This window comes from Gorilla gorilla, chromosome X (genome assembly GCF_029281585.2).
Source record: "Gorilla gorilla gorilla isolate KB3781 chromosome X, NHGRI_mGorGor1-v2.1_pri, whole genome shotgun sequence".
Lineage (NCBI taxonomy): Eukaryota > Metazoa > Chordata > Mammalia > Primates > Hominidae > Gorilla > Gorilla gorilla.
This window is the reverse complement of record NC_073247.2, coordinates 166773911-166796838: the sequence shown is the minus strand read 5'-3', so window position 1 is coordinate 166796838 and position 22928 is coordinate 166773911.

Here is a 22928-nt window from a genome sequence, read left to right as displayed (position 1 = left end):
CAAGTAGCCTGGTCTAGAATAGTGATAGTGGACATTTGCAACAACATAGATGAAACTGGAGGACATTATGCTAAGTGAAATAAGCCAGACACAGAAAGACAAGTACTGTATGATATCACTTATATGTGGAATCTAAAAAAAGTTGAACTCATAGAAGCAGAGAGTAGAATTGTAGTTACCAGGGGCTGTGAGGCCTGGGGAGAAAACGGATTGGGGAGATGTTGATCAAAGGATACAAAACTTCAGCTAGACAGAGGAGTAAGTTCAGGAGGCCTATTGTACAACACATTGATTGTAGTTAATAAGAGTGTATTGAATATTCAAAATTGCTGAAAGTAGATTTTACATGTTCGCACCACAAAAAAAATGGTTTAAAATGGCCGGGCATGGTGGCTCACACCTATAATCCCAGCACTTTGGGAGGCTGAGGTGGGTGGATCACCTGAGGTAAGGAGTTCAAGACCAGCCTGACCAACACGGTGAAACGCCATCTCTACTAAATTAAAAAAAAATTAGCCAGGTGTGGTGGCGGATGCCTGTAATCCCAGCTACTTGGGAGGCTGAGGCAGGAGAATCGCTTGAACCTGGGAGGTGGAGGTTGCAGTGAGTCGACATGGTGCCATTGCACTCCAGCCTGGGCAACAAGAGCGAAACTTCGTCTCAAAAAAAAAAAAATTAAAAATATGAGGAAGCTGATATGTTAATTTGTTTAATCATTCCACAATGTATATTAAAACACCTGTTGTACAACATAAATCATAAATATATAAATTTTGTCAATTAAAAATAAATAAATGTTCAAGACACATTTTTAAAAGAAAGATTGTCGGTAAAATAAAAACTGGAATATCTTCAGAGTTGTCAACATTAAATATAATACAGGCATACAATTTTTTATACCTAGGTTTACTAGTCAATCAAGCTTATATTATCTTTACTAGATACTTAAGATTATAAAACTATAAATGTGTCATCTCAGGCAGGGTTTCATAGAGTATGCTCGAATATCAAAGAAGCAGTCTGTACAAGCAATGAATTTTTAAAATATATTCTTGGATTTTATTTCTTAATATTTTATGTAGGATTCTGCTAAATATAATGAATACGTGAGACCAGTTAGCAGCTTCCTTTCTTTGTTCATCTTCATTCAGCTTTGATATTAAAGTTATGTCACTTTCTACACTGAATTGGAGATCTTCCCTTTTTCTATGGCATAGAATTGAAATTACCTATTCTTTAAGGGTTAGATAGCTCAACTGTGAACTCATGATGCACTGGTAGATCTTCGGCTACCTTTTCAAAGACTTATGTGGTAATTGGTCTATGCATCTTTCTGCTTCTTCTTGGACGGTATATAGTAATTTATATTTTACTTGGAAATCATCCATTTCCTCTAGATTTTCAAGCAGGCTGTTGCCAAATGGTTGCACAATCATAATTATTTTAATCTCCCCTCCATCTGTCAGCTCTTTTATTCCCAATGTTGTAAACTTTTGCATTCTCTTTTCTATTTAATCAGAGGAGCTTATTTTATTAGACTTTACAAGGAATTTTGTATCTGTTTTTGTTGGTAGTGTTATTAATTTAAGCTTTTAGCTTTAAAAATTTTATCTTCCTAATTATTTTCTACTTTCTTAAGATAAAAATGAAATTCTTTCTTAAAATTTATCTTTTTTAAACCATAATGATATTTAAAGCCACAAATTTTTATCTGAGTTTTAGCTCTCTCAGAGCCCTATTAGCATTGGTATGAAGTTTTCTTCTTCATTACCTTTAGATAGTTAATAATTTTCCTTTTGATTTCCTCCTGGGCAAAAGAATTATGTTTTTAAATTTCTAAATGGTTAAAATTTTCATGGTCAAATTTTTATTAATTAGTTCTAATTTTATTGAATTATGAGAAAATATAGACTGTAAAATTCTTCAAAATTTTGTTACGGTTTTCTTTGTGGCCAAGTATATTATTGCTTTAAACAAAATGAACGTTCTGTGTGTGTGTGTGTGTGTGTGTGTGTGTGTGTGTGTGTGTGTGTGTTCTGGTTTATTATTGTTATTTATTTATTATGTTTTATTCAAATTCCTTTGTCTTTACTTATGTTTTATCTACTAGACCTGTCTAATAATGAAAGAAGTGATCTGAAATTGCCATTATAATCATACTTTTCTCAAGTTCTCCATGTATGTCTAATAACTTTTGCTGTCTATATTTAGCTTAGTGCTACAGCATTAATATTGTTATGTCTTCATAAATAGTGCCTTTTACCGTTATATGATATCCCTCCTTATCCTTAAAGGAGGGATTTTTAGGTAGACCTAAAAATCCAGGTAAGAAACATCCTTATGTCTGAAGGCAAAGGATCACAGAGAAGAATCTGAAGAAACAGGCCTTGCTGTTTCCCCTAGCTGATTAACATCAGATCATGCCCTTTTTGTCAGATAAGGCCTAAAAATCCTTATCCTTATCCTCTTTACCTGGCTTTTAACCTTACATTCTATATTATTTGTTGTTAATATTATCACTTCTGCCTTCCTTTGGTTTCCATTTCCCTGTTATTTTTTTGGCTGAAATTTTAGGAGTTAACTCACTGAAGTTCACATTGGCTAACCTATGATACTCAGGAGCTCCAACTAGTTGATTCATTATTTTTGCTTGATAAAATAAAAATAAGCATTATTTATTTAATAGAGTCTATTATCATAAGGAAAAGAACCAAGAATACAAAGAACTACGAGGAATGCCAATATTTAAGACATGCCTAGAAAAGAAGATCCTTCAGATGAGCCAAGAAGGATTATCAGATGGGTAGGTGGAGAACCATGTAATACAGTATACTTTAACCAAGAACTTTACCTACAAAAGTTAGGATAGTGCATAATAAATAAATTTTCCACTTTAATTATTTAAGTTTAAAAAGTCCACATGTTATAGAGTTTCATAACAAGCAATTATGATATCTAATTTGAAAATTATTTTCTAGTTCTTACTCTTGCAAGCCATTTCCTCTGGCATGTATTTATTGGTTGCCTTTTTTTTCTTTCCTGCCCAGCCCTCCCTCTCTATCTTTTTTTAAATAATAAAAACTTACCTATTGACTGGGATTTATTCGAAGTAAAAATCTGTTTCATAAAACAAACAGAAGCTTTACATTATTTTTGTGTAAATACTTTTTCTTAAAATGTATTTTAAAATATATTTAAAATATTAATTTAAAAATAGATGTTTATGTCGTACAAGGCTAGCAGGTGAGCCATTTAGGTTGTTTGCTATAATCGTTCCACCTTGCTGTCTGGCTCCAACAGGTTCGTGGGCTTGTGAAGGTAATGATGGTTGTAATGTATCATGTAGTCAAAATAATCTAAAAATAAGAGACAAAATGAGATGAAAACATAAACCAAGTTTATATCAATACAGTAATGACATATGTGTACCCTCCCACTACAAACTAACAGGACCTCAAATTATTATGTAAAAGAGGAGTGATTTAAAGTTATTTATTGAATAAATTTTAATTTAGCCCTTGTTATGTACCAGACACTGTACTAGGTGCTAAAGATACAGCAGTGAGGAAAAAAGATAAATATCCCTGCCTTCATGTGATTTACATTCTAATGGAGACAGAAAACAACCAAGATGAAGTATATGCTATGTCAGATACTGATAAGTGCTAAGGAAAAAACATCAGGGAAAGAGACATGATATGTCAGTGGGAGAGATATGTCCAATAATGAAAGAGATGGTTTGACATTGCCCATTATAATAGTATTTTTCTCAAGTTCTCCATGTATCTCTAATAACTTTTGCTTTATGTATTTAGTTTGGCGCATGCAGTAATTTAAATTTTAAATGGGAATGGCTCACCGAGAAGGGTACTTTTAAGTAATGACCTAAAGGATGTGAGAAAGTGAACCATGGTGATCCTGCAGGATCTGAGTAAAATTACAATTTGTTGAATATTATAAAAGAAGAAGTACAGAATACTACATTAATGTATCAAGGAAATTTAACTTCATCTAGGGAGTCAAGAATTAGTCTTCTGTGTTAGTTAATCTGAGACTTACAGGATAAAATATAAGTTATATAGGCCATGAGGATTAGGGCCAGGGGAAGGAGAGAAAAGGATTCCAGCCTGAGAATTAGAAAGACCCTGGGGGATGTGTAAATAAGTGAAACAACTCCAGTATCCCAGAAAGTTGAGCAAGAACAACACAACATGAAGCTTGTAGGCTTTATCCTTGGATAACTGAAATTCTCTTAAAGGTTTTGATCAAGGGAATAGCATGATTATATTTGACTTTCTAAAATATCACTCTGATTGCCATATTCAGAATGGATTATAGGAGGGCAAATGGATGTGGGGGGGGGGGCAGTTATGTAGCTATTATAGTAATCCAAGAGAGAAATGACAGTGGTTTTAGCTAAGGTTGAGGCAGTTTGGATAGAAAGAAGTGCAGAGAATTGAGAGATCATTGAGCAGTAGAATGAATAGGATTTGGTAATGTGTTGGATATGGAAGTGAGGGAGAAGGAAGTGTCAAAAATAATTCCCTGGTATCAACTGAGCACCTGAGTAAATGGATAACAGTGCCATTTACTAAGCACATGCCAAAGGCAAAGGAGCAAGGTTTGGGAGACGGTAAGTGAACCATTTCATTTTGGATAAATTGAGTTTGAGATAACTGTAGAACATGCAAGTGGAAAATTCCATTAGAAAGCTGGATATGTAAGTTTGGAGCTGTAGATATAAATGTAAACAGAAATATAATTCTCTCTCTCTCTCTTTCTCTCTCCCCAGAATATACATAGTAATTAAAACCCTAAGGGAAGTATCTCCAACCAAGGCCAGAGATAGAGAAAAATCATTCAGTGAAACTGCCAAGGATAGAGCTTTTGGTTTACCATGGAATAAGTTGGTAAGAGTGATAGAAGGATAGAAGTACAAAAACAACAATAACAGCACTTACTATGGGCTAGGCACTGTTCTAATCACTCTGTGTATATCAACTCATTTAATTTTGCCAGCAATCTTAAAAGGATAAGGAAGCTGAGGTACAGAGAGGCTAAATGATCTGCTCAAAAACACAGTCTAAGAATGGCAGAGTGAAATTTGAATCCAAGCACTCTGGCTCCATGGCCAGCATTTTTAAATTACAGTAATTTAAGATAAAAAGTGGTTTCAACTGGTCACAGGATTGTCAATAGAATTGGTTGAAGCAATGAGGGTGACACTACTGTGGAGATCACCAGTAGTCAGTATTGGTCTGTTGGTAATCACGCCCATAGGCCTTTAGAATACATACACATCGAACTGAATCCATAGCTTATTCTCTTAACCACTATGTTAAACTGTCTTGTAACATCTGTTGTAAGCACTAATAATACCCAAAGCACAAGGACTCAGAAAAGTGACAGTAGTTATTCTTTTGGAAATGAACCAAGTGTACAGTTTTTCTATGCATATTGTTTTACGCAAAGAACTTATGTTTATCGTAGCTTTGGTTGAACTCGCCATTAAAAATGCAGAAGATTTGTCCATTGAATATATATATATATATATATAAAAGAAAAATAAAAACATTTAACATAGATACAGTCTAAATATTTAAGTTAAAATAAGAACAAAATTTAATTCAAATACATATAAACCCTATGATAACACTGCTATATAAGCCCTATGATAATATTGCTCATTATTACGTGGATTTGTGTCTAGAGTGGAGATAACCAAAATATGGCTGCCTATGAGTAGTTGTGTGCCAATAAATGTATAACAAACAGCTCTCAAGAAAAACGCTGGGTGCAGTAGCTCACACCTGTAATCCCAGCACTTTGGGAGGCCAAGACGGGCAGATCACAAGGTCAAGAGATTGAGACCATCCTAGCCAACATGGTGAAACCCCATCTCTACTAAAAATACAAAAATTAGCTGGACATAGTGGTATGTGCCTGTAGTCCCAGCTACTCGAGAGGCTGAGGCAAGAGAATTGCTTGAACCCCAGGAGGCAGAGGTTGCACTGCATTCCAGCCTGGCGACAGAGCAAGTCTCCATAAAAAAAAAAAAAAGCTTAATTTGTAGTGTTTGCCCATTTCTGTAGGATAAATACTCCCATCGTGACCAATTTCAAGTTGCCAATGTGACATCAACCAGCTAGAAAAATTCCTGGAAATTTATGGCTCCTCTAAGCTAGTAGGAGTTGGCTCCAGAACACCACTTAAGTATGAGGCAAACTAAATGTAAGAAATTACAAAGGATTTCAATCTTAAGCATTACAAAGTATCACACTGTATGGATGTATATTTTTGTTTCTTTGTAAACTTTATATATTAATAATAGGTAATTATTTTCATGGTATTAATTTCAAAAGTTAGAAAATGGTATATGGTGGAGACTCACCCACCCATCTCTTTCCATGAACCACCACACTCTTTTTGGAAGCAGCCCATTTTAACTCATTTCTTATATATCCTTCCAGAAGTATTATTTAAGACATTACATACATATTCCTTCTTTTTACTATCTTAAAAAACAAAAATGATAGTATACTATACTGTGTTTCACATCTTGCTCATTTGTCATTTAACAATATAACTTGGAGATTCTTACATTTCAGTATATAAAAGCAAGCCTCTTATTAATTGTGCCATTGCTATTATAATGTTGCAATGAATATTCTTGATCATATATCATTTCACAATTGTGACTATATATGTTGAATAAATTCCTAGGAATGAAAGTGCTCGGTCAAATACTGCTTCAGGAAGAGGCAGTAGACACAGCTGGTAGTTTAGCAGTGAAAAAAATTAAAGATTCTATCTACAATGAACTCAAACAAATTTACAAGAAAAAAACAAACAACCCCATCAAAAAGTGGACAAAGGATATGAACAGACACTTCTCAAAAGAAGACATTTATGCAGCCAAAAAACACATGAAAAAATGCTCACCATCACTGGCCATCAGAGAAATGCAAATCAAAACCACAATGAGATACCATCTCACACCAGTTAGAATGGCGATCATTAAAAAGTCAGGAAACAACAGGTGCTGGAGAGGATGTGGAGAAATAGGAACACTTTTACACTGTTGGTGGGACTGTAAACTAGTTCAACCATTGTGGAAGACAGTGTGGCGATTCCTCAAGGATCTAGAACTAGAAATACCATTTGACCCAGCCATCCCATTACTGGGTATATACCCAAAGGATTATAACTCATGCTGCTATAAAGACACATGCACACGTATGTTTATTGCGGCACTATTCACAATAGCAAAGACTTGGAACCAACCCAAATGTCCAACAACGATAGACTGGATTAAGAAAATGTGGCACATATACACCATGGAATACTATGCAGCCATAAAAAAGGATGAGTTCATGTCCTTTGTAGGGACATGGATGAAACTGGAAACCATCATTCTCAGCAAACTATCGCAAGGACAATAAAACCAAACACCGCATGTTCTCACTCATAGGTGGGAATTGAACAATGAGAACACATGGACACAGGAAGGGGAACATCACACTCCGGGGACTGTTGTGGGGTGGGCGGATGGGGGAGGGATAGCATTTGGAGATATACCTAATGCTAAATGACGAGTTAATGGGTGCAGCACACCAACATGGCACATGTAAACATATGTAACAAACCTGCACATTGTGCACATGTACTCTAAAACTTAAAGTATAATAATAATAAAAAAAGTAAAATAAAATTTAAAAAAATTGAAGATTATAATCCTATCTTCAGTTATTACTTACATAATCATGTAATAATGCCACATTACCTGCAAACCAAGCTCTGCTTGCTGAAGCTGTCACAACTGGACTATTTGGGAAGGATGTAGTCAATGCACGTTGAAGACTTAAAAGATGACCGTAAATATGAGGCACACTGGATAATAAATAGAATTACATATATTCTGCCTGGCTGAACTTACGTTTCTTTGATTTATCCATCTATCCATCCATCTCTCCAACTATATACTAACCATATGTCTATCTGTGATAAAGATAATTAAGAAATAGTCAATAGGCTTGTGGTCTAAGAGAAGGTGATAATATAAATAGATTACAATCAATACAACCTTAAAAAGTCTAATGAATTAATATTATGTGACCTTTGTAGTGATTGTGGACAATATAGAAAAATACAAAAAAGAGGGGTGGAGCCAAGATGGCCGAATAGGAACAGCTCCAGTCTACAGCTCCCAGTGTGAGCAACGCAGAAAACGAATGACTTCTGCATTTCCAACTGAGGTACCAGGTGCATCTCACTGGGGATTGTTGGACAGTGGGTGCGGGACAGTGGGTGCAGTGCACCGAGCCTGAGTGGAAGCAGGGTGAGGCATTGCCTTACCAGGGAAGTGCAAGGGGTTGGGGAATTCCCTTTCCTAGCCAAGGAAAGGGGTGACAGACGGCACCTGAAAAATTGGGTCACTCCCACCCTAATACTGCACTTTTCCGACAGTCTTAGTAAACGGCACGCCAGGAGATTATATCCCGTGCATGGCTTGGAGGGTCCTATGCCCACAGAGCCTCACTCATTGCTAGCACAGCAGTCTGAGATCGAACTGCAAGGTGGCAGCGAGGCTGGGGGAGAGGCGCCCGCCATTGCTGAGGCTTGAGTAGGTAAACAAAGCTGCCGGGAAGCTCGAACTGGGTGGAGCCCCCCACAGCTCAAGGAGGCCTGCCTGCCTCTGTAGACTCCACCTCTGGGGAGTCTAACGATCAGGCAGCAACATTTGCTGTTCACCAATATCCGCTGTTCTGCAGCCTCTGCTGCTGATACCCAGGCAAACAGGGTCTGGAGTGGACCTCCAGCAAACTCCAACAGACCTGCAGCTGAGGGTCCTGACTGTTAGAAGGAAAACTAACAAACAGAAAGGACATCCAAACCAAAACCCCATCTGTACGTCACCATCATCAAAGACCAAAGGTAGATAAAACCACGAACATGGGGAAAAAACAGACCAGAAAAACTGAAAAATCTAAAAATCAGAGCGCCTCTCCTCCTCAAAAGGAATGCAGCTCCTCACCAGCAACGGAACAAAGCTGGACGGAGAATGACTTTGACAAGTTGAGAGAAGAATGCTTCAGACAATCAAACTACTCCGAGCTAAAGGAGGAAGTTCGAACCAATGGCAAAGAAGTTAAAAACCTTGAAAAAACATTAGATGAATGGACAACTAGAATAACCAAAGCAGAGAAGTCCTTAAATGGCCTGATGGAGCTGAAAACCAAGGCACGAGAACTACGTGACGAATGCACAAGCCTCAGTAGCCAATTCGATCAACTGGAAGAAACGGTATCAGTGATTGAAGATCAAATGAATGAAATGAAGCGAGAAGAGTTTAGAGAAAAAAAGAATAAAAAGAAACGAACAAAGCCTCCAAGAAATATGGGACTATGTGAAAAGACCAAATCTACGTCTGATTGGTGTACCTGAAAGTGACAGGGAGAATAGAACCAAGTTGGAAAACACTCATCAGGATATTATCCAGGAGAACTTCCCCAATCTAACAAGGCAGGCCAACATTCAAATTCAGGAAATACAGAGAATGCCACAAAGATACTCCTCGAGAAGAACAACTCCAAGACACATAATTGTCAGATTCACCAAAGTTGAAATGAAGGGAAAAATGTTAAGGGCAGCCAGACAGAAAGATCAGGTTACCCACAAAGGGAAGCCCGTCAGACTAACAGCGGATCTCTCGGCAGTAACTCTACAAGCCAGAAGAGAGTGGGGGCCAATATCCAAAATTCTTAAAGAAAAGAATTTTCAACCCAGAATTTCATATCCAGCCAAACTAAGCTTCATAAGTGAAGGAGAAATAAAATCCTTTACAGACAAGCAAATGCTGAGAGATTTTGTCACCACCAGACCTGCCCTAAAAGAGCTCCTGAAGGAAGCACTGAACATGGAAAGGAATAACAGGTACCAACCACTGCAAAAACATGCCAAATTGGAAAGACCATCGAGGCTAGGAAGAAACTGCATCAACTAATGAGCAAAATAACCAGCTAACATCATAACGACAGGATCAAATTCACACATAACAGTATCAACCTTAAATATAAATGGGCCAAATGCTCCAATTAAAAGACACAGACTGGCAAATTGGATAAAGAGTCAAGACCCATCAGTGTGCTGTATTCAGGAAACCCATCTCATGTGCGGAGACACACATAGGCTCAAAATAAAGGGATGGAGGAAGATCTACCAAGCAAATGGAAAACAAAAAAAGGCAGGGGTTGCAATCCTAGTCTCTGATAAAACAGACTTTAAATCAACAAAGATCAAAAGAGACAAAGAAGGCCATTACATAATGGTAAAGGGATCAATTCAACAAGAAGAGCTAACTATCCTAAATATATATGCACCCAATACAGGAGCACCCAGATTCATAAAGCAAGTCCTCAGTGACCTACAAAGAGACTTAGACTCCCACACAATAATAATGGGAGACTTTAACACCCCACTGTCAACATTAGGCAGATCAACGAGACAGAAAGTTAACAAGGATACTCAGGAATTGAACTCAGCTCTGCACCAAGTGGACCTAAAAGATATCTACAGAACTCTCCACCCCAAATCAACAGAATATACATTCTTCTGAGCACCACACCACACCTATTCCAAAATTGACCACATAGTTGGAAGTAAAGCACTCCTCAGCAAATATAAAAGAACAGAAATTATAACAAACTGTCTCTCAGACCACAGTGCAATCAAACTAGAACTCAGGATTAAGAAACTCACTCAAAATCGCTCAACTACATGGAAACTGAACAACCTGCTCCTGAATGACTACTGGGTACATAACGAAATGAAGGCAGAAATAAAGATGTTCTTTGAAACCAATGAGAACAAAGACACAACATACCAGAATCTCTGGGACACATTCAAAGCAGTGTGTAGAGGGAAATTTATAGCACTAAATGCTCACAAGAGAAAGCAGGAAAGATCTAAAATTGACACCCTAACATCACCATTAAAAGAACTAGAGAAGCAAGAGCAAACACATTCAAAAGCTAGCAGAAGGCAAGAAATAACTAAGATCAGAGCAGAACTGAAAGAAATAGAGACACAAAAAACCCTTCAAAAAATCAATGAATCCAGGATCTGGTTTTTTGAAAAGATCAACAAAATTGATAGACCACTAGCAAGACTAATAAAGAAGAAAAGAGAGAAGAATCAAATAGACGCAATAAAAAATGATAAAGGGGATATCACCACCGATCCCACAGAAATACAAACTACCATTAGAGAACACTATAAACACCTCTACACAAATAAACTAGAAAATCTGGAAGAAATGGATAAATTCCTCGACACATACACCCTCCCAAGACTAAACCAGGAATAAATTGAATCTCTGAATAGACCAATAACAGGCTCTGAAATTGAGGCAATAATTAGTAGCTTACCAACCAAAAAAAGTCCAGGACCAGATGGATTCACAGCCGAATTCTACCAGAGGTACAAGGAGGAACTGGTACCATTCCTTCTGAAACTATTCCAATCAATAGAAAAAGATGGAATCCTCCCTAACTCATTTTATGAGGCCAGCATCATCCTGATACCAAAGCCTGGCAGAGACACAACCAAAAAAGAGAATTTTAGACCAATATCCTTGATGAACATTGATGCAAAAATCCTCAATAAAATACTGGCAAACCGAATCCAGCAGCACATCAAAAAGCTTATCCACCATGATCAAGTGGGCTTCATCCCTGGGATGCAAGGCTGGTTCAATATACACAAATCAATAAATGTAATCCAGCATATAAACAGAGCCAATGACAAAAACCCCATGATTATCTCAATAGATGCAGAAAAGGCCTTTGACAAAATTCAACAGCCCTTCATGCTAAAATCTCTCAATAAATTAGGTATTGATGGGACGGATCTCAAAATAATAAGAGCTATTTATGACAAACCCACAGCCAATATCATACTGAATGGGCAAAAACTGGAAGCATTCCCTTTGAAAACTGGCACAAGACAGGGATGCCCTCTCTCACCACTCCTATTCAACATAGTGTTGGAAGTTCTGGCCAGGGCAATCAGGCAGAAGAAAGAAACAAAGAGTATTCAATTAGGAAAAGAGGAAGTCAAATTGTCCCTGTTTGCAGATGACATGACTGTGTATCTAGAAAACCCCATTGTCTCAGCCCAAAATCTCCTTAAGCTGATAAGCAACTCCAGCAAAGTCTCAGGATACAAAATCAATGTACAAAAATCACAAGCATTCTTATACACCAATAACAGACAAACAGAGAGCCAAATCATGAGTGAACTCCCATTCACAATTGCTTCAAAGAGAATAAAATACCTAGGAATACAACTTGCAAGGGATGTGAAGGACCTCTTCAAGGAGAACTACAAACCACTGCTCAGTGAAATAAAAGGGGATAGAAACAAATGGAAGAACATTCCATGCTCATGAATAGGAAGAATCAATATCGTGAAAACGGCCATACTGCCCAAGGTAATTTATAGATTCAATGCCATCCCCATCAAGCTACCAATGACTTTCTCCACAGAATTGGAAAAAACTACTTCAAAGTTCATATGGAACCAAAAAAGAGCCCGCATTGCCAAGTTAATCCTAAGCCAAAAGAACAAAGCTGGAGGCATCACGCTACCTGACTTCAAACTATACTACAAGGCTACAATAACCAAAACAGCATGGTACTGGTACCAAAACAGAGAAATAGACCAATGGAACAGAACAGAGCCTTCAGAAATAAAGACACACATCTGCAACTATCTGATCTTTGACAAACCTGACAAAAACAAGAAATGGGGAAAGGATTCCCTATCTAATAAATGGTGCAGGGAAAACTGGCTAGCCATATGTAGAAAGCTGAAACTGGATCCCTTCCTTACACCTTATACTAAAATTAATTCAAGATGGATTAAAGATTTAAATGTTAGACCTAAAACCATAAAAACCCTAGAAGAAAACCTAGGCAATACCATTCAGGACATAGGCATGGGCAAGGACTTCATGTCTAAAACACCAAAAGCAATGGCAACAGAAGCCTAAATTGACAAATGGGATCTAATTAAACTAAAGAGCTTCTGTACAGCAAAAGAAACTACCATCAGAGTGAACAGGCAACCTACAGAATGGGAGAAAATTTTTGTAATCTACTCATCTGACAAAGGGCTAATATCCAGAATCTAGAATGAACTCAAACAAATTTACAAGAAAAAAACAAACAACCCCATCAAAAAGTGGGCGAAGGACATGAACAGACACTTCTCAAAAGAAGACATTTATGCAGCCAAAAGACACATGAGAAAATGCTCATCATTACTGGTCATCAGAGAAATGCAAATCAAAACCACAATGAGATACCATCTCACACCAGTTAGAATGGTGATCATTAAAAAGTCAGGAAATAACAGGTGCTGGAGAGGATGTGGAGAAATAGGAACACTTTTACACTGTTGGTGGGACTGTAAACTAGTTCAACCATTGTGGAAGTCAGTGTGGCGATTCCTCAGGGATCTAGAACTAGAAATACCATCTGACCCAGCCATCCCATTACTGGGTATATACCCAAAGGATTATAAATCATGCTGCTATAAAGACACATGCACACGTATGTTTATTGCGGCACTACTCACAATAGCGAAGACTTGGAACCAACCCAAATGTCCAACAATGAGAGACTGGATTAAGAAAATGTGGTACATGTACACCATGGAATACCATGCAGCCATAAAAAATGATGAGTTCATGTCCTTTGTAGGTACATGGATGAAGCTGGAAACCATCATTCTCAGTAAAGTATCGCAAGGAAAGAAAACCAAACACCGCATGTTCTCACTCATAGGTGGGAATTGAACAATGAGAATACATGGACACAGGAAGCAGAACATCACACACTGGGGCATGTTGTTCGGTGGGGGGAGGGGGGAGCGATAGCATTAGGAGATATACCTAATGTTAAATGACGAGTTAATGGGTGCAGCACACCAACATGGCACATGTATATATATGTAACAAACCTGCGGGTTGTGCACATATACCCTAAAACTTAAAGTATAATTTAAAAAAAAGAAAAATACAAAAAAGAAAATGGAAATCAACCATAATTGTCACACTTAGAGATAGCTAAGTCTGGTTGCAGTGTCTCACGCCTGCAATCTCAGCACTTTGGGAGGCTGAGGCAGGCGGATTACCTGAGATCAGGAGTTAGAGACCAGCCTGGCCAACATGGTGAAACCCCGTCTCTACTAAAAATACAAAAATCAGCAGGGTGTGGTGGCGTGTGCCTGTAATTGCAGCTAATGGGGAGGCTGAGGCAGGAGAATCACTTGAACCCAGGTTGTGGAGGTTGCAGTGAGCCGAGATCACACCACTGTGCTACAACCTGGGCGACAGAGTGAGACTCTGTCTCAAAAAAAAAAAAAAAAAAAAAAAGAAAAAGAAAAAAGAAATAGCTAATGTGAACAGTTTGGGGTGACATACCTCAAATTTTGCATTATTCAGTGTATATGTATATGCATATATAGCAGAGTACATGTATGTGTATGTGTAGATAGATGTGTGTATCTATACACACGTCTTGAACGTTACTATGTGTTCTATTCCATGAATGAGCACTTTGACACGTCATTAAATAATCTTCTACAATAATAGTTATTCTCACTAAAGGAGCCCCTAGGTGAAGGAATCAAATTCTTGAATATTCCCATCCCAATCTCTGACTTTGCAAATCATTCAGTTTAATAAAAGATGTTCCTTTGGGAAGCATATCATCCTGCAAAGAGTATGGAATCCCACAAAAGACTGAAAACCTCGGTCCCATATCATCATTTAAAATAGCTGAATAGTATTCCATCATATTCATAGCCCATAATTTATTTAGTCGATCGCATATCATTAAACATTTAGGACGCAGGAAATTATCTAGAGGGAAACAAAATTAACCTACATTAAGACATTTATTAACTTACCAGTAAGGAGGTAAAGTGTCATTTTTCTCTTCCAAAGAAGCTAAATACTGTTTTAGTGCTTCAAGTAAACTGTGGGGTGCCTAAAAAGTTATTATGAGACACTTATTTTCTGATAGTTTTAGCAAATTCATACTCTTCTATATTACAGTCAGCCTTCCATATCCATGGATTCCACATCCATGGGTTCCACATCCATGAATTCAGTCAACCATGGGTTGGAAGGTATTCTGAACAAAATAGATGGTTGTGTCTCTATTGCACATGTAAAGTTTTTTTCTAGTCATTATTTCCTAAACAATACAGTTTAACAACTATTTACATAGCGCTTACATTGTACTAGGCATTATAAGTAATCTGGAGACGATTTAAAGTATACAGAGGATGTGCATACGTTATATGCAAATGCTACACCATTTTATATCAGAGACTTGCACAATCCCACGTGGACACTGAGGGACAACTGTATAAAAATATTTTGAACAAAAATTAAGGTGCCTCATTAAAGCTAAAATTGCTACATGTAAATTCATTATTAAAAGTAGCATCTTGGTATCAAATCAGATTTTCAAACTATGATTTAAAACATATTGTTAGGCTAGGTGCAGTGGTTCACACTTGTAATCCCAACACTTTGGTAGGCCAAGGCAGGAGGATTGTTGGAGCCCAGGAGTTCGAGACTAGCCTGGGCAACAGTGAGACCTCATCTCTACAAAAAATAGAAAAATTATCTGGGCATGATGACGCACACCTGTAGTCCCAGCTACTTGGAAGACTGACGTGGGAGAATCACCTAAGCCCAGGGAAGTCAAGGCTGCAGTGAGCTGTGATTGCTCCACTGCACTGCAGCCTGGGCCGGAGAGTGAGACCGTGTCTCAAAAAAATAAAATAAAATACGTTTTTAAAAACAACAAAAAAAAGTCTCTTAAAAGATCAAAAAACTGCTAAAATATCTATCTCCTCAGAAGACAATGGGCTTCCAATAGTCTCATTAATGATAAGCTTTATTTTTCACCAAGGCACTAATTTTTATTAACATTACAGATTTCTTTCTGTATATGTTTATTGTCTGTTTCCTGCAATAGACTATAAGCCCCATGAAGACAGGGATTTTGTCTGTTTTGTCCACTAATGAATCTTAAGTGCCTGGCACATAGTAAGTGCTTAATTAATATTTGCTGAATGAATGTGGATGTATCTTTTTATTCTGTTTCCATTAAAAATAGACTAGAGGACTATATTGCAGACACAAAATAGTGCATGAAACAACCAAAACTAAGGACCTGCACAGAGTCCATTTCTCCCCACTGCCACCTCCACTGGAGCAGGTGCTGATATCCACAGCTGAGAGACCTGCGGACAGTTCACATCACAGGACTCTGTGCAGACAACTCCCAGTACCAGCCCAGAGCCTGGTAGACATGCTAGGTGGCTAGATCCAGAAGACAGAACAGTCACTACAGCCCGGCTCTCAGGAAGCCAGATCCCTAAGAAAAGGGGGAGAGTACTACATCAAGGGAACACCCCATGGGACAAAAGAATCTGAACAGCAGCCTTGAGCCCCTCTGACATAGACTACCCAAATGAGAAGGAACCAGAAAAACAATTCTGATAATATGACAAAACAAGGTCCTTTAACGCCCCCCTAAAAACATCACACTAGCTTACCAGCAATGGATCCAAACCAAGAAGAAATCCCTGATTTACCTGAAAAAGAATTCAGAAGGTCAGTTATTAAGCTAATCAAGGAGGCACCAGAGAAACGTGAAGTCCAACTTAAGGAAATCAAAAAATGCTACAGGAAAGGAGGGGTAGAAATCGTCAGTGAAATAGCATAAATAAAAAATAATCAAAACTTCAGGAAATAATGAACGCACTTAGAGAAATGCAAAATGCTCTGGAAAGTCTCAGCAATAGAATTGAACAATCAGAAGAAAGAACTTCAGAGCTCAAAGACAAGGTTTTCAAATTAACCCAATCCAACAAAGACAAAGAAAAAAGAATAAGAAAATATGAACAAAGCCTCCAAGAAGTCTGGAATTATGTTAAATAACCAAACCTAAGAATAGTTGGCGTTCGTGAGGAAGAAGAGAAATCTAAAAGTTTGGAAAACATATTTGGGGGAATAATTGAAGACAACTTGCTGACCTTGCTAGAGACCTAGACATTCAAACACAAAAAGCTCAAAGAACACCTGGGAAATTTATCGCAAAAAGATCATCACCCAGGCACATTATCATCAGGTTATCTAAAGTTAAGATGAAGGAAAGAATCTTAAGAGCTGTGAGACAAAAGCACCAGGTAACATAGAAAGGAAAACTTATCAGATCAGCAGCAGATTTCTTGGCAGAAACCCTACAAGCTAAAAGGGATTGGGGCCCTATGTTCAGCCTCCTTAAACAAAACAATTATTGACCAAGAATTTTGTATCCAGTGAAACTAAGCTTCATAAATGAGGGAAAAATACAGTTTTTTTTCAAACTAACAAATGCTGAGAGAATTTGCCACTACTAAGCCAGCACTACAAGAACTGCTAAAAGGAGCTCTAAATCTTGAAACAAATCCTGGGAACCCATCAAAACAGAACTTCTTTAAAGCATGAATCCCACAGGACCTATAAAACAAAAATGCAATTAAAAAAAAAGATATACATGCAACAAATAGCATGATGAGTGGAATAGTACCTCATATCTCAATACTAGTGTTAAATGTAAATGGCCTAAATGTTCCACTTAAAAGATACAGAATTGCAGAATGAATAAGAATTCACCAACCACCTATCTGCTGCCTTCAAGAGACCCACCTAACACATAAGGACTCACATCAACTTAAGGTAAAGGGGTGGAAAAAGACATTCCATGCAAATGGACACCAAAAGCAAGCAGGAGTAGCTATTCTTATAAAAGACAAAACAAACTTTAAAGCAAGAGCAGTTAAAAAAGACAAAGAGGGACATTATATAATGATAAAAGGACTAGTCCAACAGGAAAATATCACAATCCTAAATATATATGCACCTAACACTGGAGCTCCCAAATTTATAAAACAATTACCACTAAACCTAAGAAATGAGATAGGTAGCAACACAATAATAGTGGGGGACTTCAATATTCCACTAACAGCACTAGACAGGTCATCAAGACAGAAAGTCAACAAAGAAACAAGGGATTTAAACTATACCCTGGAACAAATGGACTTAACAGGTATTTACAGAACATTCTACCCAACAACTGCAGAATATACATTCTATTCATCCGCTCATGGAACCTTCTCCAAGATAGACCATATGATAGGCCACAAAACAAGTCTCAATAAATTTAAGAAAATTGAAATTAGATCAAGTACTCTCTCAGGCCACAGTGGAATAAAGCTGGAAATCAACTCCAAAATGAACCTTCAAAATCAAGCAAATATATGAAAATTAAATAACCTGCTCCTGAATGATCACTGAGTCAACAATGAAATCAAGATTGAAATTTAAAAAATTCTTTGACCTGAAAGACAATAGTGACACAACCTATCAAAACCTCTGGGATACAGCAAATGCAGTGCTAAGAGAAAAGTTCATAGCCATAAATGTCTGCATCAAAAGCCCAAAAGAGCACAAATAGACATTCTAAGGTCACACCTCAAGGAACTAGAGAAACAAGAACAATCCAAACCCAAACCCAGCAGAAGAAAGGAAATAACCAAGATCAGAGCAGAACTAAATTAAATTGAAACCAAAAAAAAATGCAAAAGATAAATGAAACAAAAAGCTGGTTCTTGGAAAAGATAAATAAAATTGATAGACCATTAGCAAGATTAACCAAGAAAACAAGAGAGAAAATCCAAGTAAGCTCAATTAGAAACAAAATGGGAGATATTCAACTGACACCACAGCAATACAAAAGATAATTCAAGCCTACTATGAACACCTTTACACATATAAACTAGAAAACATAGAGAAGACGGATAAATTCCCGGAAAGATACAACCCTCCTTGCTTAAATCAGGAAGATTTAGACACCCTGAACAGACCTATAACAAGCAACAAGATTGAAATGGTAATTTTAAAAAATTACCAACAAAAAAAGTCCAGGACCAGATGAATTCACAGCTGAATTCTACCAGACATTCAAAGAAGAATTGGTACCAATCCTATTGACACTATTCCACAAGATAGAGAAAGAGGGAATCCTCCCTAAATCATTCTATGAAGCCAGTATCACCTTAATACCAAAACCAGGAAAGGACATAACCAAAAAAGAAAACTACAGACCAATATCGCTGATGAACATAGATGCAAAAATCATTAGCAAAATACTAGCCAACTGAATCCAACAACATATCAAAAATATAATCTACCACGATCAAGTGGGTTTCATACCAGAGATGCAGGGATGGTTTAACATACACAAGTCAATAAATGTGATACACCACATAAACAGAATTAAAAACAAAAATCACATGATCATCTCAATAGATGCAGAAAACGCATTTGACAAAATCCAGCATCACTTTATGATAAAAACCCTCAGCAAAAATCAGCAAACAAGGGACATACCTCAATGTAATAAAAGCCATCTGTGACAAACCCACAGCCAACATAGTACTGAATGGGGAAAAGTTGAAAGCACTCCCTCTGAGAACCAGAACGAGACAAAGATGCCCACTCTCACCACTTCTATTCAACATAGTACTGGAAGTCCTAGCCAGAGCAATCAGACAAGAGAAAAAAATAAACAGCATCCAAATTGGTAAAGAGGAAGTCGAACTGTTGCTATCTGCTGATGACATGATTGTATACCTAGAAAACCCTAAAGATCCCTCCAAAAACTCCTAGAACTGATAAAAGAATTCAGCAAATTTCAGAATACAAAATTAATGTATGCAAATCAGTAGCTCTCCTATACACCAACAGTGACCAAGCTGAGAATCAAATCAAGAACTCAACTCCTTTTACAATAGCTGCAAAAATATAAAATACTTAGGAATATACCTAACCAAGCAGGTGAAAGACCTCTACAAGGAAAACTACAAAACACTCCTGAAATAAATCATAGATGACACAAACAAATGGAAACACATCCCATGCTTATGGATGGGTAGAATCAATGTTGTGAAAATGACCATACTGCCAAAAGCAATCTGCAAGTTCAATGCAATTCCCATCAAAATGCTACCATCATTCTTCACAGAACCAGAAAAAAAATCCGAAAATTCATATGGAACAAAAAAAAGAGCCTGCATAGCCAAAACAAGACCAAGCAAAAAGAACAAATCTGGAGGCATCACATTACCTGACTTCAAACTATACTATAAGGCCATAGTCACCAAAACAGCATGGTACTGGTATAAAAATACATGCATAGACCAATGGAACAGAATAGAGAACCCAGAAATAAAGCCAAATGCTTACAGCCAACTGATCTTTGACAAAGCAAATAAAAACATCAAGTGGGGAAAGGACAACCTTTTCAACAAATGGTGCTGGGATAACTGGCTAGCCACATGTAGGAGAATGAAACTGGATCCTCCTCTCTCATCTTATATAAAAATCAACGCAAGATGGATCAAAGACTTACACCTAGGACCTGAGTCTATAAAAACTCTAGAAGATAATGTCAGAAAAACCCTTCTAGACATCAGCTTAAGAAAGGATTTCATGACCAAGAGCCCAAAAGCAAATGCAATAAAAACAAAGATAAATAGCTGGGACTTAATCAAATGAAAGAGCTTTCCAACGGCAAAAGGAACAGTCAACAGAGTAAACAGACAACCCACAGAGTGGGAGAAAATCTTCACAATCTATAGATCTGACAAAGGACTAACATCCAGAATCTACAATGAACTCAAACGAATTATCAAGAAAAAAATCCCATCAAAAAGTGGTCTAGGGACATGAATAGACAATTCTCAAAAGAAGATATACAAATGGACAACAAACATATGGAAAAATGCTCAACATCACTAATTATCAGGGAAATGTCCATCAAAACCATAATGCAATACCACCTTACTCCTGCAAGAATGGCCATAATAAAAAAATAATAGATGTTGGCATGGATGCGGTGAAAACGGAACACTTCTACACTGCTGGTAGGAATGTAAACTAGTACAACCACTATGGAAAACAGTGTGGAGATTCCTTAATGAATTAAAAGTAGAACTGCCATCTGATCCAGCAATCCCACTACTGGGCATCTACCCAGAGGAAAAGAAGTCATTATACGAAAAAGATACTTGCTCATACATGTTTATAGCAGCACAATTTGCAACTGCAAAAATGTGGATCCAACCCAAATGCCCATCGATCAACGAGTGGATAAAGAAACTGTGGTATAGATATACGATGGAATACTACTCAGCCATAAAAAGGAATGAATTAACAGCATTTGCAGTGACCTGGATGGGATTGGAGACTATTATTCTAAGTGAAGCAACTCAGGAATGGAAAACCAAACACCGTATGTTCTCACTCACAAGTGGGAGCTAAGCTATGAGGATGCAAAGGCATCAGAATGATACAATGGACTTTGGGGACTTGAGAGAAAGGGTGGGAAGGAGGTGAGGGATAAAAGACTACAAATTGGGTTCAGTGTACACTGCTCGGGTGATGGGTGCACCAAAATCTCAGAAATCACCACTAAAGAACTTAATCATGTCACCAAATGCCACCTCTTTCCCAAAAACCTATGGGAAAAAAATTTAAAAAAAATAGAAACAATAGACTCCCTCTTATATAAGGCCAATTCCTCACCAGGATTCTATATTCCACCAACTCCCCTGAACCATTCACTGATTCTTTGTTCAAGAAATATTTATGATAATTTACCAATAAGAAATGGGGATATAACCATAAGCACAAACAACTTGATCCCAAGCTTCATAAGATTACAGTCTACAGATAAGGAGAAGATATATCAAACAATCACACAAATAAATGTAAAGTCATTTTAAGTTGTAAACAGTAGCATGAAAGAGAGGTACACAATACTCACTGTTGAAGCAGGGGAATCTAACCAAGTCAGGGAAGTCAGGGAAGCAAGCCCTCCTGAAGAAAGTAATAGTTTGTGCTGTGTATACTTATCCTTATGAAGGATAGCTGAGGAATAAGTAGTAGGTCAGTTCGGGAAGAAAGAGCACTGTAGACAGAGGAATAACATGTGCAAAGGCCCTGGAGAAGGCATATGGCACAGATGAACCCTGTTGCTAGAGCAGAAACAGCAGACGGGAGCATAAGGGAGATGAAGCTGGAGAGTAGGAAAGGGTTCAACAATGCAGGACCTTAAATTAAAAGCAATGTTGAGGAGCTTGCACTTTGTCCTAAGAATCCTGGGAGACCTTCGAGGGCTTTTAAGTGAGAGGTGAAATGATCAGATCTCTATTTTGGATGTTATCAGATCTGCATTCTGGATGCACTGTGTAAAACAAACAGCAGGGGGCAGAGTATCTGGAGACAGACTGGTTGGAAGGTGAGAGAGGATGGAAGTTGAAGCTAAAATGCAGAAAAGAGGAGGCATTGCAGACAAAGTCGTTAGGATTCAGTGTTGGATTGTAAAGGCGAGTTGAAGGAGAGAGTATCAAGGATGAGAAGGGTACACAGAAAGAGAAGCAGATCTGGGCGGAAGATGGGTGATATAAGCTGCTGAGCTAGCAGGTTTAATGTACTACTTACAGAGGTGTGGACACAGCTAAGGAACAATTCTGAGAGAATAAATAACAAAAGTTGTCAGTATGTGAACAATGTTGGAAACATTTTGTCTGATTTCCTTTGGGAGAATTCATTGCCAGCTATAAATCTGTGGAAACGCTGCCACACAATCTTAGCACACAAGATTGGCAGAAAATCGCTTAGAAACACTGAAAACATGTGACAAAGTGCTTTCCGTGAAAAGGGTGGATGCGAAGCAGTAAGGACCCCCTTCATGAAGCACGCGGTCACCCTCCAGCCACCAGAACCAGAGGAACGCTGT